This window comes from Neoarius graeffei, chromosome 24, assembly GCF_027579695.1.
Source record: "Neoarius graeffei isolate fNeoGra1 chromosome 24, fNeoGra1.pri, whole genome shotgun sequence".
Classification (NCBI taxonomy): domain Eukaryota; kingdom Metazoa; phylum Chordata; class Actinopteri; order Siluriformes; family Ariidae; genus Neoarius; species Neoarius graeffei.
Window position 1 is genome coordinate 23957767 of NC_083592.1, and position 17741 is coordinate 23975507.

Consider the following 17741-nt stretch of genomic DNA (forward strand, 5'->3'; position numbering starts at 1 on the left):
AAATAAATGACCAAGTATAATATTTTTTGTCTCGTTTGTTTAACTGGGTTCTCTTTATCTACTTTTAGGACTTGTGTGAAAATCTGATGTTTTGGGTCATATTTATGCAGAAATGTAGAACATTCTAAAGGGTTCACAAACTTTCAAGCACCACTGTATATTATTTTATCCATTGGACTGCTGCTGTATGATTGGCTGATTTAAATAATTGCATGAAGTATGTCTTGAAGTATGCTTTTCCTTTTCCATTTCCAGTTGAGAGTATGCCGTGTGCATTCTGGCTGCTGCTTCTCACCAGAGCTTTTTTATTTTTATTTTTTATCCTTTTTGTTTTTCTGTTTTGTGTACTTTTGATATTTGTTCAAATAAAAATAATTATTTATTTATTTATTTAGTCCACCGGTTGTGGCGTAGCTCTGGACCCAGTTTTGGGTGTGTCTTCCCTCCAGGCCTTGGTCTGCCATGGGTGATGCCTGTGCTCCTCGCTATGGACTGCAGTGAGGAGCACTGCTCTTTTTAACATCAAGGTTGTCCAGTGTTCTCTGTGGCAGTGCTTTTGTGCTTGGCACGGTGTTCTGAGCAATGTTGCCCGGTGGCGTTGCATTGGCTGTGCAGGTGGTTTGGGACATACCAGCACTCTGTGGCAGTGCTTCTGTGCTCAGTTTGTGGATCCCTGGTGCGGTGTTCAAAGCAATGTTGCCCAGCGACATTGTGGTGGCTGTGCGGGCACTGTGGGATTTATCCTCGTAGGTCTCTTAGCGGGACTGTGGTAGCTACACCATTGGAATTACACCCTGACCCTCTTTTGGTGGACTGCCCCCCCGAAAAAAAAAAATTGTCAAGCGATCTTGGGTGTGAGAAAGGCGCTATATAAATTGAATTATTTTTATTTTTTTTAAATTATTGTTGTCAGGCAACCATGTAGTTGCAGCACAGTGCATAATATGTAGATACAGGTCAATAGCTTCAGTTCTGCTCACATCAAATGTCAGAATTGGGGGGGGGGGGAGAGAGAGAGAGAGAGAGAGAGAGAATGTTATCTTGGTGACTTTGACTGTGGCATGGTTCAGGGTGCCAGGTGGGCTGGTTGGAGTATTTTGCAAAAACCTTTGGGATGTAGTACAGTGGGAGATCCACGGCATGAATGTGCAGCTGTATATACACTCACTGGCCACTTTATTAGGAATACCATGCTAATACTGGGCAGGACCCACCTTTTTCTTTGAGAACAGCCCCAGTTCTTCATAATACAGTGTGGTGCCCCCTAGCGCTCGGGCTCAGACACTGACTCGGGAGACAGAAATCTAGGGAGAACAAGTGCTCTTTTATTTTCAAAGGTGGTAGAGAGGGGAGGTGAAGGTGCAAGGTGCTGGTGAATCTTTCCATCCTAGCGTGAGAATGTCCTTTGGAGACTGTTGAGGTGTTTGGGAGGAGAGTCGCTTCTTTTTGAAGATTTGTTGTCGGAGCTGGAATCTGTCCGCAGACAAATGAGCCTGTCCCCGCATTCTAATTTTATACTTAACTATGAAATATGATTAAAATCCTTCAGAAATAGTATTTCTTTTGCACTGTTGTGACTCCACATCCTATCCATGGTTTAAATATATTTTTTTCAGAAGAAATCCACAATATCTTAGTTAAAATACACATTTTAGTCGTGTCCCTGGGTCCTGTTACCCAAACATATTACCCCATCTGACAAATTTGGAACATTCCATAAATCACATGCTCAACAGGAAGTTACATCAGTTGTGTCTTCTGAAGACCAAAAGTTAGTTCTCTCATTTTACTTTTCTGTATATTTTTGATTTTTTTTTTTTTTAACTTTGATAAGGTCAATGTCAACATACTGTCCTGTTACTTAAATTAATTTAGATATTTGTTTATTTTAAAAATACAGATTTTTGGTAAATCACTAGAATGTGCTAAGTGTGGTCATGCTATTAGCGATGACGCCATGTGGCTTAATTCCATGCATTAGCTAATCCTAGGCTAAAAACTCAGTCCTGTTACTTTCAGAGTTTTGGTAACAGGGCTGAAAAAAATGCAGCCATCTTTGACTTCCAAACCTTGTAATGTAGCCTGAGGTTGACCAATACACATTTTGAATAGTTAAATGTGTTATTATAATCAGTGTTAAAGATATATAACAAATTCAGTTTAATTTGGGAGTGGTACAACAAGTAAATGGCACCCATTCGGTGGAATGTCCCGCATAGCACTACAAATTCATTACTTCCTCTCACCATTCTCCAACTCGCCCAATTGGTGAAGTGGTGACCTTTTGTATCCTCCCTGCACTTCATGGAGTTTGAGTGAGCGTACTGACTAGTGAGCTCCAGCCACACTGCAGTAGGAGTCCTCGGCCCTCAACCATGTGTGTGGTATTTACCAACAGTGGTGCTGTGGCGGCGCTGTCTCTTCAGCACTGCCATGATGGGGAGAATGGGACACTGTTCCTTCAGCACCACTGTGACAGCATGGCGAGGAGTGCTTGCGTGCAAGGGCAGCTGGCCCACCATTGTCTCAACAGATTCCACAAGATGTTGAAAGCATTCCTTCAAGATCGTTTTCTATGTTGACATGATCAGATCATATATAATTGCTGCAGATTTTTTTATCTGCACATTCATGTTACAAATCTCCTGTTCTCCCACATGCCAAAGGTGGATCTGGATTCAGATTTGGTGACTAGAAAGGCTATTGAAGTACACTGAACTCATGTTCATGGAATGAGTTTGAGAACTTTTTTTTTTTTTGTGATATAGTTCATTGTCATCATGGAACTAGCCATTATAAGATGGATAAATTGTGGCCATAAAGGCATGCACATATTCAGCAACAATACTGAGACAAGCTGTGGCTTTAAATTAATGTTCGATTGCTATTAAGAGGCCCAAAGTGTGCCAAGAAAACTTTCCTTACAGAATTACTACCAGCATGATCTGTTGATCTAAGGCAGGCTGGGTCCATGGATTCATTCTTTTGACACACAATTCTGACACTACCTTATGCAAGTGGCAGCAGAAGACATTTTACCAATCTTCAAATGTGCAGTTTCAGAGAGCCAGCTGTCTCCTTGGTGCAAGCTGTATCTTCAGATTCATGTTTCTGGCTGACAAGAATGGACATAGTCTTCTGCTGTTGCTTTGGCCCATCTGCCTCAACATTTTGATGTATTGTGCTCTCTGGGATGCTTTTCTGGTCACCATGATGATTGTGAAGGGTGGTTACTTGAATTACTCTCTAGTCTTTCTGTAAGCACCAATGAATTTGGCCATTTTTCCTCTGAACTCTAATCGACAAAGGATTTCCAAGGTTCACAAAATTTCACAAAACCTGGGCTAAAGTTCATAGAGCGAAACCCAGCATGAAGCAAAATCCTGAATGCAGATTGCCTTATGTTCCCATGTCCTTTGCCATTCACCTGAATTGGCTTTTTCGTTAGTCAAATTAGGACCTGAGCACCATAGGTGCAAGGACCCAATTGGATCCATAATTTTTTTATTTTTTTCTTCAAGATTTGACCTTTTTTTGAGGTGGTTCCCATAGGCAAAAATTCATGAAACGTGGCATGCGTGCGCGCGCACACTTGTGACAGTTACATGGACAGAGCTTTGGCCCCGGGTGTGGCCCAGTGAGACTATAGCGCCACTATTTGTAATTGAGTCTTGTGTGTGGCATATAGTTCACAAATGCACCAAATTTGGTAGAGTCAGGTCACTTTATTCATATAGCACATTTTTAAAACGACTTACTGTTGGCCAAAGTACTTTAGAGTCAATAGATAAAAATATAGAGGACATAAATGAACAGCAATAGAACATGACCGGCAGATAAAACTCAAGTACTACATAAAACACCTAAAAACCTAAAGAGAAGAAATGGGGTTTTTAACCAGGTTTTAAGTGTTCAGACGTAGGGCGGTAGTTTGTTTCACATCTTGGGCCCAACTACAAAGGAAGCACCTTTTTGTCTCAAATGACTCCATGGGATGGAAAGACATGCCTTGTCGGAGGTCCTTGTCGGAGTGGGACTGTATGAGACCAGTGAGGTATTGTGAGACGAGTCTGTTCAAAGCTTTAAAAACAAACCATAAAATGTTAAATTTGATCGTAAACTTAACTGTAGCCAGTGTAATGAGGCAAAAAACAGGGTAATGTGGCAAGATTATTTTTTCAGTAGACATGCAGCCACATCTTTCACCAGTTGTACCCAAGCAGTGAATGATTTTTAGTGCTGGACACTCAGTCCGCAACCAAATAAAACAAGCACGGACTGGAAAGCAATCCAGTCGATCAGTTTGTGTGTCCCAATTGTTTCAAATAAATAAATTGAACAGAAATGGGGGCGGTACGGTGGTGTAGTGGTTAGCACTGTCGCCTCACAGCAAGAAGGTCCTGGGTTCAAGCCCAGTAGTCGACAAGGACCTTTCTGTGTCTTGCATTTAACACCGAATATGACGCTGCAAAAAGGCTAAGCTAGTTATACTGTTTTTTTGTTTTTTACACACAGCATGTTCTTAGTATGCAATATGTAATATAAACACTTTAAAACAAAACAAAAAAATCAGACGGGTATGTTCGGTGTTAAATGGCAAATGTATCAAAGCAAATTAAATTAATATTTAAGTTAAATGAGTCTGCTATGCTGACCATACCACCATGATTGATATTTTCAAAAACTGAAATTATGCATTGTCAAATTCTATAATTTACATGCAATTTTAGGAACCTTCCAGGACAGCTAGCAGAAAGGATTTAACTGGGTCATCCATGACCTAAACACCAAGAAGTCTTAGTGCCACACTTGTCGATCTGTGTGTGGGTCACAGGCAGTAGGGGTACCTTCGTTTCTAGAACAGGTGCAGAAATACCAGAATGGATCATCTGTTCTGGGCAGTACAAATCTTCACCATTCGACATTCAAAGACCATCATAATGGCTGTGGCCACAAATATACCTGGCAGACTCTCAATGCCAGGAAAGCTCCCAAAGATACCCAAATAGTCCGAGCGATCAACTGAAACAGCAGATTCCCTTTTTGAAAATCTCACTGCTCATACCATAGCAAAAATATAATAAACATAATTATGACTAGAATAAATAACATAAAAGAAGATGCATCATGTATTAAGAAATTCACGTTTTTACATTTAAAAAAAAAAAAGACACGAAAATAACCATTCATCTCTCAGGACAGGGACCAGCTAGTTACTATCAGGACTAGTTACTTTTCAGACACTAAGACGGACACTGTACCCAAGATGAAGTAGACTGATTTCAAAATCGTGCATTAGTTATCTAGGTGAGAAGAAATAAAGATGCAATCTTTTAAAAGAAAATATATGCTTGACTTTGCTTAAAACGTATGGGTCTCCTGAAGATGAACACCTTTTGTAATATACATTGCTTTAGCCATGCACAACAGAAAGGGAGTTATTTTGGATTTTGTATGTTTTGACACATTACATTTTGAAATGCCCTTCCTAGGCAGTTCATCGGGTTCATGTCAGATTTGGTCCATGATGTCAGGATGTTGCTGATGTTAAATTGCGAAGGGATTTTTGATATCTTACAAGGCTCAAGTCTGATGTCAGTAGCCATTTCCAGTGCCAAAAGCTCCTTCAGTTTGCCAACAAAGAGATTTTATCAAGATTTTTTTTTTTTTTAAAGCATGCATTGAGTTCAACACAGTCATTACAGATATCCAGTTCACATCCCAGCTGCAGTTATACAAGTTTAGAAAGCAGATTTGTTGGACTCCATGTAACACCAGACTTGGCCTTGCAACCAATCAGTGATAACCCAGGTCCCTCTGACCAATAACTGATCACCACTGTTTGTCCCACCCTCTTGCCTCTTTGTCCATTTTATACTCTCTCATTTTGGAGCTATTACATTTTATAAGTACTAAATGGGAGTAAACCTTTTCCTTCATGGCTATTGCATAGTTTTTTGGACTTAGACCTATTCAAACAACGAGGGACTTAGCATTACGGCATGTTTAGGAGACGAGACTTGGCCTTGGAAACACGCTCATCACATCATGGATTAAGTCAAGTTTAATTTTATAGCACTTTTAACAATAGACATTGTCGCAAAGTAGCTTTTACAGAATTTTTAATGACTTTTAAACATGAGCTAGTCTATCCCCAATGAGCAAGCCTGTAGCAATGGTGGCAAGGAAAAACTCCCTCAGACGACATGAAGAAACCTCGAGAGGAACCAGACTCAAAAGGGAACCCATCCTCATTTGAGTAACATTTTTAACAGTTTTTAACATAGTCTGTTTTGTTGATGTTATAAATTGTTCACTAATGGAAACTTGAGTGCAAAACTGTTTGACAACTGCAGTCCTAAAGTTAGCAAGTCAACTGTAGTCTGCAGCCATAAAAGCATTACTGTAAGTGTCCAGAGCCATCTTCCAAGTGCGACTTTCGACTGTCCATATGGAGCCGTCCTCCACAGAAGCAATATGAGACTCCAGTCAGACATAGGGCACCAGGATGGATCAGGCAGGTCCGAAGAGCAGAAGAGGTCAGCATCTTGATCTCAGGATTGACATGTAACTCAGAGGGACAGACAAGTAGTCAAGTCAAGTTTATTTGTATAGCGCTTTTAACAATAAACATTGTCGCAAAACAGCTTTATACAATTTGAATGACTTAAAACATGAGCTAATTTTATCCCTAATTTATCCCCAATAAGCAAGCCTGTGGCGACGGTGGCAAGGAAAAACTCCCTCAGACGACATGAGGAGGAAACCTCGAGAGGAACCAGACTCAAAAGGGAACCCATCCTCATTTGGGCAACAACAGACAGCATGACTATAACATTAACAGTTTTAACATGAAGTCAGTTTTACTGATGTTTTAAACTCTTCATTGATGGAAACTTGAGTGCAAAACTGTTCATGAGAACTGCAGTCCTAAAGTTAGCAAGTCAACTGTAGTCCTCAGCCATAAAAGTATTACTGTAAGAGTCCAGAGCGTCCTCCAAGTGTGACTTTCAGCTGTCCTCATGGGGCCTTCCTCCACAGGAGCGATGCGATGAGACTCCAACCAGACACAGGGCACCAGGATGGATCAGGCAGGTCTGAGGAGCAGAAGAGGTCAGCATCTCGATCCCAGGACCAACATGTAACTCAGAGGGACAGATTTGGGGGGGGGAGAAAACACAGGTTGTTAGGTATGCCCAATGTCACCTGAATAAGTAGGAACAGTATACATATTGCACTGAGTTGTCTCTGTGCTATGGTTAGGTCTAAATCCTGACTGATACATTTCACGGATGTTATTCCTATGTAAATATGAGCATAACTGCTGTGCCGCAGCTTTTTCAAGGATCTTGGAGATAAAGGGGAGGTTTGATATTGGCCGATTAATTGGACAGCTGACAGGGATCAAGGGCAGGTTTTTTTAATCAGGGGTTTGATAACTGCTAGTTTAAAGGATTTGGGTACATAGCCAATCGTAAGAGAAGAATATATTATTATTTTTAGAAGCGGTTCAATTACTTCAGGTATTATCTGTTTTGAATAGACGAGTAGGTAAGGGATCGAGTACGCAAGTTGAGGCTTTTGATGCAGAGATTAATGAAAGTAATTCAGTTTCTTTTAGGGGAGTAAAACATTCTAATTGCTGATCTGATAGTTATATTGTTAACTACAGGGTCACTTACATTGTCTGACCTTAAATTAGTAGTTTGAATTTTTTGTCGGATATTCTCAATTTTATCATTAAAAAAATTCATGAAATCGTTGCTACTACATACTACAGGTATGCATGTGTCTATAGTGGACTTATTTCTGGTTAATTTTGCTACAGTATTAAATAGGAATCTAGGATTATTTTTGTTATCTTCTATTAGGGAGGAGAGATACCGGTATGTTGATCTCGCAGCACTAAGAGCTTTTCTATACTTCAGGAAGCTCTCCTTCCATGCTAATTTGAACACTACTGATTTTGTTTGACGCCATTTACATTCCAATTTTCGAGTGGTCTGTTTTAATGTGCGAGTGTCATCATTATACCAGGGTGCTAATTTTTTATCTCTGACCATTTTCCTTTTAAGAGGAGCTACATTAAGGTATGGTGGAATGTTGACGCTAAGCATTCAGTTGCCTGATCAAGTTCTGCAGGGGCTGACAGTGACCCAATCAAAGTTGATAACTCTGGGAGATCATTTATAAAGCTCTGTGCAGTAGTTGACGTGAATGTACGTTTAATACAGTAGCGTGGTGAGGTGCATATATTATTACTCAGACATGGTTTGAATGAGATAATGATCTGAGAACTTCAGACTGTGGAAGTATGACTATATTGTCTACGTTTAACCCGAATGTTAGTATTAGATCGAGGGTGTGACCACCATTATGGGTCGGTCCTATGACATTTTGATTAATCCCTACTGAATCTAAAATGGACACAAATGCTGCTTTTAAAGGGTCTTCTGGGTTATCGAAGTGAATATTAAAATCTCCGACAACTAAAGCTTTGTCTAAGGAAATAACCAGATCTGAGAAAATCTGCAAATTCAGAAACAAACTCAGAATATGGCCCCAGGGGCCTGTAAATAATAAGTAATGGAACTAACTCGGTAGACTTTTTTTTTTTTTTTGAGGCTACATACATTATATTAGTATGAAGAACTTCAAATGTATTAAATTTATAACCAGGTTTTTGTGTTACACCTAGATAATCATTATAAATAACCACAACGCCTCCTCCTCTGCCAGTTAGACGAGGCTGGTGTATATAACGGTAGCCGCGGGTCCTTAAGTCTTAAATTTAATTTTCCTAAAATAAGGCCATTAAAAAGTCTTAAATTGTCTTAAATTTCAAACCCCGTGGTCTTAAATTTTCAATCTTAAATTTATGGAGATTTTACTCAGTCATTTCGTTAAAATGTGGTACACTTTGGATGGGGAGTGCCTGATCTGTTGATGGAGGGTAGTCCGAGCCACAATGGGTAAATGTATATTTAATGATAACTGGCTGCAAGATGCAAAATACTCGTGGTGGCTGAAAGCTGTACCCAAAGATGCCAACGAGACATACAGTGTAGCATGCTGTAAGACTTTTAAGTTGGGCACAATGGGGATAAGAGCGGTGGACTCTCGCATGAAGAGCGCCAAGCACGTTGCTTTTGCTAAAGGCCGCGAGCATCAGCCTCAAATATCCGACTTCAGCGCTGCCACCACTAACGGTCGTGGAGAAGAGGATAGATCTGCGAGATGTGTGTGTGTGTGTGTGTGAGAGAGAGAGAGAATATATTCCATTGCATGCATGTGAGAGAATAGTATTGTTTGTGTGTGGGTATCATTCCAAGTGTTTTAAGAAGTGCAAGTGAGGCCAGTATTAAAAAATGTTCTGTTTCCGGTCCACCGGCCGGGTGAGTGCCGTTTGTGCGGGTGAAAATTTTTTTTTTTAACGCCGGTTTTCCGACGTTTTTTTCGGGTTCGTAAATCTAAAATCGAACTTGACATTTACGCTTTCCCAGGGCTTTCCACTAGGCTCATACTAGCCAGCCTTGGTAACGGTGCTCAGGACAAGCAAAGAGCGCTTTTTCTCAGAGTTCCCTCTCCTCGAACAACGGGGATTTACATGGAAACGAAAGGAGGTACTCACAAAATTCTTGCACATTGAGTGCTACAAGGCTCCCATGAACACATTGATGTAATTTTTTTTGTCCCTAGTGTAAAAAATGTGGACAATGGAGCGAGTTAAAAACAAGTGACTTTTCTGATTTTGCAGTCAAAGCGCTGCCAGGTTTATAATGGGAGTCAATGAGGCAGCGCGCCTGTCCTCTCCTTACTTTCAGGCTTCTCATTCAAAAAACTGTAAGTCCTATCGCTCAGGTAGACACATTGTGTGAATCAGGACAAGTGTGACTACTACTTTTGAGAAAGTTGTGTGTAGAGTGAAAATTGTGGCTGAAAACACAGTTTAAATGAGAGGTTTTTTTTTTTTTCCCAAGCTGCCTACACTCTAAATTCCCGAGCCCCACTAGTGTGTAACACCATAGACACCCATTATAAAGTCTGAATTTCTCCAGGTGTGATCATGGTGTTTGATCTGTGACTGATCAAAAAGTATAGAACCTAGCAAAGAAGTTGAATGCCAGATCCACACAGGAGAAGTTTGTCTACATTTTAAAGTTTGAATCGTCTCTAGGTGAAAGCATGCCAGAGCAGCGGATGTTTGAAAAACATTGAAAATGTGCGATTTTTTTTTTTTCAATTAATTCCATAGAAATGAATGGGAAATTTTGTGATTTTTTTTTTTTTCATGACTGTGTCGCGAAAAAAATCGTAGAATGCTGAACAAAGTAATAGCATAGCGAGTCCGATCAAGCCGCACATTTTGATGTATTGTTTGTCTGTGTGCAATGTATGGTTATTGGGTTATTCGAAATCGAAATTTGTACGGAAGATGAAAAATGGAAGAACAAGAGTTTGCTGTGCTTTGCACTGCTCCCTATATGGGAGTCAATAGTTTGCAATGCATAGCACTGCATCACTAATAATAAACTCCTGTGCACGCAATTCCCAGGATTAAATGTATTTTCCACAGACCATTTATTTATTCACTTTACTCAAATACCAAGTAAAATGGCAGTAAATCATCTTTCTTTTCTTGCGTATTGCATCATGAGGTGTTCCTGGCTTGTAAATCTCTTATTTTCGGTGCATGATACATTCACGCAGCTGAGCATGCAATGAATTAACAACGACAACGGTCTACAGTGGTGGCTACACAAACACTCAGCGAACATTTCTCCATTTGTGTATGAAAATACACTCCAACGACTCAGTTTGGTTTCATTTACAACCAACGGTGTCTTTTGATGCCAGCACGTAATTGAACGAGAGAAGACTGGTTTACCAGAGACAAAATAAGCATTATCTCTGCTTCTGTTCCCTCCGATGACGCCTCCGACAGCCCCGACACACTACTGCCTCCGCCGAGTGCGCGCGCGCACACCGCATGTCGGGGCCGTGGATGAGTTACTCTCCCTTGATCAACGAAGTTGGTGGGGAATTTGTGATTATTATGGTACAAACAGCGCAAATCACAACTTAAATGAGTGCGGTTCAGTTTGACATTGTCAGTCCGTTAGATAAACATTTAATTTTATTAAAATCGAAAACTTAATATTTAGAGCCTGTGGGCTACAAAAATAAGTCATTAAAGTAGCCGGCTGGACTTTAATTGTGTAGTCGGCTGTATGGCCGGCAGCCGGCGCTTGTGGAAAGCCCTGTCGAATCAGCTCTGCGCATGCGCCGTGCGGCACAAAAAAATGGCAGCCACCATGAAGGAAGGAGATCCGGAGTTTTCAAACATTTGCTTAAGTGTGAAATCGCAAAATGGTATTCTAGCGAACAACAAAATAAAGATTCAGAAAAACAAATCATTCAGTGATCCTTTTAATAGTGCAATTTCATCCGAACTAGGCCTAACGGTCGATTTAGAACTACAAAAAGTCCGTGTGTCGGACATTTTAAGTACCTTTTTGTAAAAGTTTTGCAAATGTTGCAGTCAGCATTTAAAATGCTAACTTAAAGTTTTTGTACAAGTTTCAGTTGATTTTAAACTGTCATTTTATTAAATGTGTCTGCTTTTGTAATAAAAAAAAGTACTGAAAGAAAAAGCAAACACAGCATTGCAATTTCTTACCCATCCATTAAAAAAAAAAATCCCTCCCGAAAATTTATTTTTTTTATTTTTTTTTTAAGGATGGCCTGAGCATACCTTTCAAGTGAGTGAGCCGAAGTTTCAGGTGTATGTGCATTCACATTGTTTAACTGTTTTCTGCATTGTTGTTTGACCAAAGATGGAATTGAACAATTCTGCTTACAATGTGACTCCCCAAGCAGAGAAAATAATTTAAAAAAAACTGTTGCATTGGATTCTGTGTGTGACTTCATTCACATTTTCACATTGTTACATTGGATTCAAATGTTGTGACTGCATTCTGATTGTCACATAGTTTCAAGTTTATCCTATCCTTATATTGTGTTCTGAGTGTGTGAATGCCTGTCAAGGAAAAGAAATGAAGTATTTCTACTAGAATAGTGTTTTCTGGTGAATGTTTACAAGAACAATAAGTTACATTAAATTATATAGTTTATTTTTTTTCAAGAGAGTACGTTTTTGCGTTACTTTAGATTTGGTCTTAATTTTTTTTGGAACATGGTATGAAAAAGTCTTAAGTCTTAAATTTAACTTGGACAAACCTGTAGACACCCTGATATAACTCTATCCAGGAGGGCTCTCTTCATTTAATGCTCTATATTCATTTGGCTTAATCCATGTTTCAGTTAAACAAAGTACATTAAACTCCTGATCAGTAAGGAGTTCATTAACCATTAGTGCTTTAAATGTAAGAGATCTAATATTTAATAGCACCACCTTTAGATCACAGGTGCTGGCAGCAGCTGTACAGTCAGTATGATCCAATTTTATATTGATTAGGTTACTGGAACAAACTCTCTGAATATTTCTATCTTTTTGTTTAGCTCAGGGAACAGACACAGTCTCGATGTAGTGGACCCTGAGTGACGACTCTGTGCAGCTAGCAGACAGTCGGTTTAGCCTGTTCGTCTGCTCCCTGGCCTTGGCTCTGGATTGTCAGAAATTTAACTAGGCCTGTTCTGAGACTATGACCTATGCTGCAGGAAATGAGAGTAGCACCTTCCCGGGTGGGATGGATACCGTCCCGCCCTAACAGGCCAGCAGTGCCCTCAAAATTAGCCCAATTATCTATAAAGCCCACACTGTTTTCAGAGCACCACCTGGACAATCAGCAGTTCAGCAACCATAACCTGCTGTAAGCTACATCGCCACGCCGCATTGGGATTGGGCCAGAGCATACTACAGCATCGGACATCGCCTTCGCTAATTTAAACACTTCTACAAAGTTACTCTTAGTAACCTCAGACTGACAAAGGCGTATATCATTAGCTCCTGCATGGATAACTATCTTTGAGAGCCTATACTTGTCTAGGACCCTAAGATTACTGTCTTCCAGATACAGCAGCTTCTGATGTTTAAAAACTCCATTACTTTTAACACACACATCTAAAGTAACCATGCATGTAGAACTAGATAATTTATCACATGCATACAAAATTTAATCTGCATGATGTAAGCATGGCTGAGAATGTCCAGTTTTGATAGGCAAAATGATGCAATTAATAATGTAGTGTTATGTGGTACACAAGGGGTTTTAGTTCATTCCACATTCACTCATGAAGGTTAAATTGCACAAAATGTTTAGAATTTGAGCAATGATTTTACACCAAAAGGTGTCCTTGTAGTTGATGCACAAAAACTGATACTTCCAATGTTTAAAACACGACTTTTTTGCACACACATGTAAAGTGAAAGCAATGTCTGAAAAGGAGTTATTACATGCATTTTACCATTATACATGCAAGTAAAGAATTTGTTAGATGCATATTTACACAATACATAAAGAAGAAGCCATAAAAGGAGTGATGGAACTATTGCAGGTTACATGAACAGGTGAAGTGTAAAGATTAGGTGTCCGTATATGCATTCAAAGAACAACTTTATCACATGTACACTTAAACACAGTGAAATTCCTCTCTGTATTTAACCCATCTGAAGCAGTGAAAAAACACATGCGTGCGCACATGTGAGCAATGAGCATACACATACCCAGAACAGTGGGCAGCCATGCTACAGTGCCAGGGAGCAGTTGGGGGTTAGGTGCCTTGCTCAAGTGGCAGCCTTGGGCTGAAGTGCCCATGTTAAACTAACTGCATGTCTTTGACCTGTGGGGGAAACCAGAGTACCTGGAGGAGACCCACTTGGACACGGGGAGAACATGCAAACTCCACACAGAAAGGCCTCGTCAGCCACTGGGCTTGAAACCAGAACCTCCTTGCTGCCCAACATTGAACATAATGATATGTTAAAAGGTTGTCCCCCCCCCCCCCCCCCCCGTTTTATTTAGAATGATCACACTGATGTTTATATTGTCAAAAGACACGCATGAACATGAATTTTAATAATAATAATATTTGTGTTTGCCAATACTTCAGCAAGTGATGTGCATGTTAAGAAATTGTACCTAATAATTCACCCACTTTTATAAGCGAGGGCACCACATGGAGTTGAACAGGGTCACCATGTTGGTTTATGTGGTCAGAACATGTTAACAATTTTGTGTTTAGTTCACTGATGTTGGGAGGCATTTCATATGCTTCTTAAAAATGAACTCTTAATTGTCATCATGTGTTAATCTGGTGATAATACCAGAGGTGTGAGGGCCCTTCATTGCTGTTTGCAGCTATATTTTATTTAGAGTTTTCTGAAATCAACATATGGTCAAACATTTACATACAGCACGTATAATATTTGGTTAAATGTCTGTTAGCAAGTTTTATGTTGACCAGACTCTTTTTGGTCAACAAGCTTCTGGCAGGATTTTTGAACCATTATTTTTGGTTTAATTGGTAGAGTTGAATTAAATTTGTTTGTTTCCTGCTTTTTAAGCACCGTCCACATATTTTTGATAGGGTTGAGGTCAGAACTTGTTTTAAGCGTAATTTTAGCCTGTTTTATCAATTCCCCAACCAGCTTGTGCCCAGGTTTCTGATGGTTTGAGGTTATGTTGAAGAATTCTGAGGTAGTAATCCTTAGTCATTATTCCATCAATTTTGTGCATTGTGCCAGTTCCACTGGCAGCAAAACAGCTCAAAAGCATGATGCTACCACCACCATGCTTAACAGTTGGTACAGTGTTCCTCTGTACCTCTGGTCATAGTGGCCAAACAACTCAATGTTTGTCTTTTCTGATCATAAAACGTTCTTCCAGAAGGCTTTTTCTTTGTCCATGTGGTCAGCTATAAACTTTAGTCAGGCTTGATGGTGGTGTTTTTGAAGCAGGGGATTTTTCTTGAATGACAGGCTGTCAGTCCATGGCGATGTAAAACTTGCTTGACTATCGACAGTGTTTCAGCAGCTTCCAGTTCATGGGAGACCTGTGCCTTGGTTGTTCCTAGCCATCCAAACCAGTTTTCTCTCAGCTGAAAGTGCCATTTTGGGTCTTCTTCCAGCAAAGGGTCTTGGCAAAGTGACTACACATCACAATTGCTGGGTTGCAATAACGTGACTTTTTGCTGTGTGGCCTCACTTCCGGTTGTCAGCTGGAAGGCAAACATTCCGATATAGCGGCCGTGGAGGCAAGACGCATATGCAAATTGTCAGATTTACTACAAGACCTTAGAACCCAATATTCAAGCTAGATATCAGCAAAAAATACCAAAATGTGAAAATGTAGACCCCTATACACTTGAACAAAGATTTTTCCTGCAATTTTAAAGATTTACTGGCTGTAAGTCTTTAAAATTGAGCTAAGGAATATAATGCAACAAAGAGACTTATGGAGCAAGCGTGTGTCTGACGTGATGCGACCTGACGGTCGGCCTAACTAACTAACTAACTAACTAACTAACACTTGGCTGTAACCGAAGTCGATACGAAGTCGACCAGACTACTTGGTCGCACAGACATCATTCTACACACGCAAGCAGTTCAAGAACCACAAGAGCATGGAAGCTCACATCTTTTACTCCAGTGACTGGGTTCACGATCTGGGTGTAAAAGTGTTAGAAGAAAATCTACAACTGATATTTGCGCTGTTTTAAAGCCTTGTTGGGCACAACTTATCATGCTTGTTTTTGAAGTGGCGTGTAAACAATGTTTGTTTGGCATCCTGTTTTTTCATGTTAGAAAGTGAGCACATGCATCAACAGTGAAAATATGCTTAAAACTAGTAGAAAAGCTCCAAAAACTGACGTTTCTTAAAATATACTACATAACCATTAAAATCTGTCTTGTATCTAATGTCCTGGGTGAATTTTCATATTTTAAGTGGATAAAGGGAAGAGATCGCAACCTAGCAAACTCAACATGACGAACATTAAACAAAACATTGTCGAGTCCTTGTCAAAGTTTATGCCAAGTGTTCAAGAAAATCAAAGCACATGAGGAAAATCTGAGCCACAAGTTTTTAAAGAAACCCATAAAAGGGGCTTGAAGTTCATACAAACCTTTAACGAAGGAATCCCTGCAAACGTGAGCCTGGTCAGATTGAGCTCCGCTTGAAGAAAGAGAAAGGTTCAAGAGCCATTTCTCTTGACAGGATTTCGTAAGTACTTTAGCACCTTTATGACTCTCACTTCTTTAGGTACCCTGAAGAAACTTTTCCCTATTTCTCTGTTTGAGCAGTTCGAGCAGCCACATACACAGCAGCAAAGTGGCATTTTGTTTGCAAATTGCAGTGTAGCCTCTGAGGCCCTGTCCACACGGCAACGGATTCAGGTGAATCCGATACAATTGTTTATCGTTTCGGCCTGGCGTCCACACGGCACCGGCGTTTTGGGTGCCCCAAAACGCAATCTTTTGAGAACGGGTTCCAGAGTGGAAAGATCTGGCAACGTTGCCATTACGAAGTCATCTGGATGAGTAGAACGGATTTGTTTACGATGACGTCGCAACCACATGACTGTGAGTGCTTCACGCTGGGTAGAAGTGTAACGAACTCGATGCGAGTTGTCAACAAATCCTATAACTTGGTTCATGAAACGCGCTTACAAAATATTTTCACTGTGAATATTTTTTGTGTAATGGTGCAGAGAGAGAGAGAGAGAGAGAGAAAATAGCCCTTAGGGCAGAGTCAATCCCGCCAGCAAAAATAGGGGGAAAAAAGGAGCGATCTCACCTCTTCAGATGTTGGTTTAAGTCCTACAATACATTCCTCAAAAAGGGCGTAGAAGAACAAATTAATCCATCAACGTGTAGCATTCAATTTATTCCGGACCATTAGACACCGCCTTCCACATAGAATCATACGTCATCCTCGCCGCCATATTGGATGGGTCAAAGCGGAGAATAAAGATGCCTCATTCATGTGCTGCGTTTAACTGTACCAACAGGTTTGCTGTCCAAACGAGATCACATGGGATTACCTTTCACAGGTGAGACTGGAAAAATACTTTTCATTGTATTTGGTCATTATAATGTAATTTTACGAACAGATTTTTCTGACTTTGTGGCTAATATGAAGTCTCGCGCATAATAGTTTATGCGCATGCGTCCTTACTTCTATTGTTCTGGTGTCTCCGAAGGGACCGTCATACAGCGCCCCTAGAGGTGTGGCATGTGTATTGCATCGTTTTCAGCAAGCGTTGCGTTGCCATATGGACCTGATATTTTACTGATCGTTGCCCATTTGGACGCGATATTTTTTTTAAAATAACATCTCGTTGCCGTTGTCGTGTGGATGTAGCCTGAGTCTCTTGTTGTGTAATCACCCTCCATATGCATGACTCTGTGACTGAGGAAACTGGATGTGATGTCATATACAACCCAGTAATAATTTCTACTTAAGTACAAATGGCTCAAAGAGATGTCCCGGAGTTGTGTAAATCCTTGATCCTCTTCCTCAGATCTGCACTGATCTCCTTAGACTTTCCCATTGTACTAGAGTATGTATTAGTCAGTCCGATGCATGCTGACAGACAAACCCTTTGTTGGTACAGGGAAGCTACCAGCTGTAGTCAGTTATGATCACTAACAGGAAGTTCAGGCCTTGGCAAGTTAAGACATGTTGGAACTTTCAGCACTACTGAATTAATAAGTGGGCATATGTAAACTTCTGACCCTATATGTTTAACTTTGACTCTGTTTTGATGTAGGAAGACCA

General features: G+C 40.2%; 1 protein-coding gene across 1 annotated transcript in view; it reads left to right on the top strand.

Annotated features, from left to right (window-relative positions):
* Positions 1 to 17741, top strand: part of qsox2 (quiescin Q6 sulfhydryl oxidase 2) — a 75766-nt gene that overhangs the window by 21039 nt on the left and 36986 nt on the right. The gene's annotated exons all lie outside the window — the stretch shown is intronic.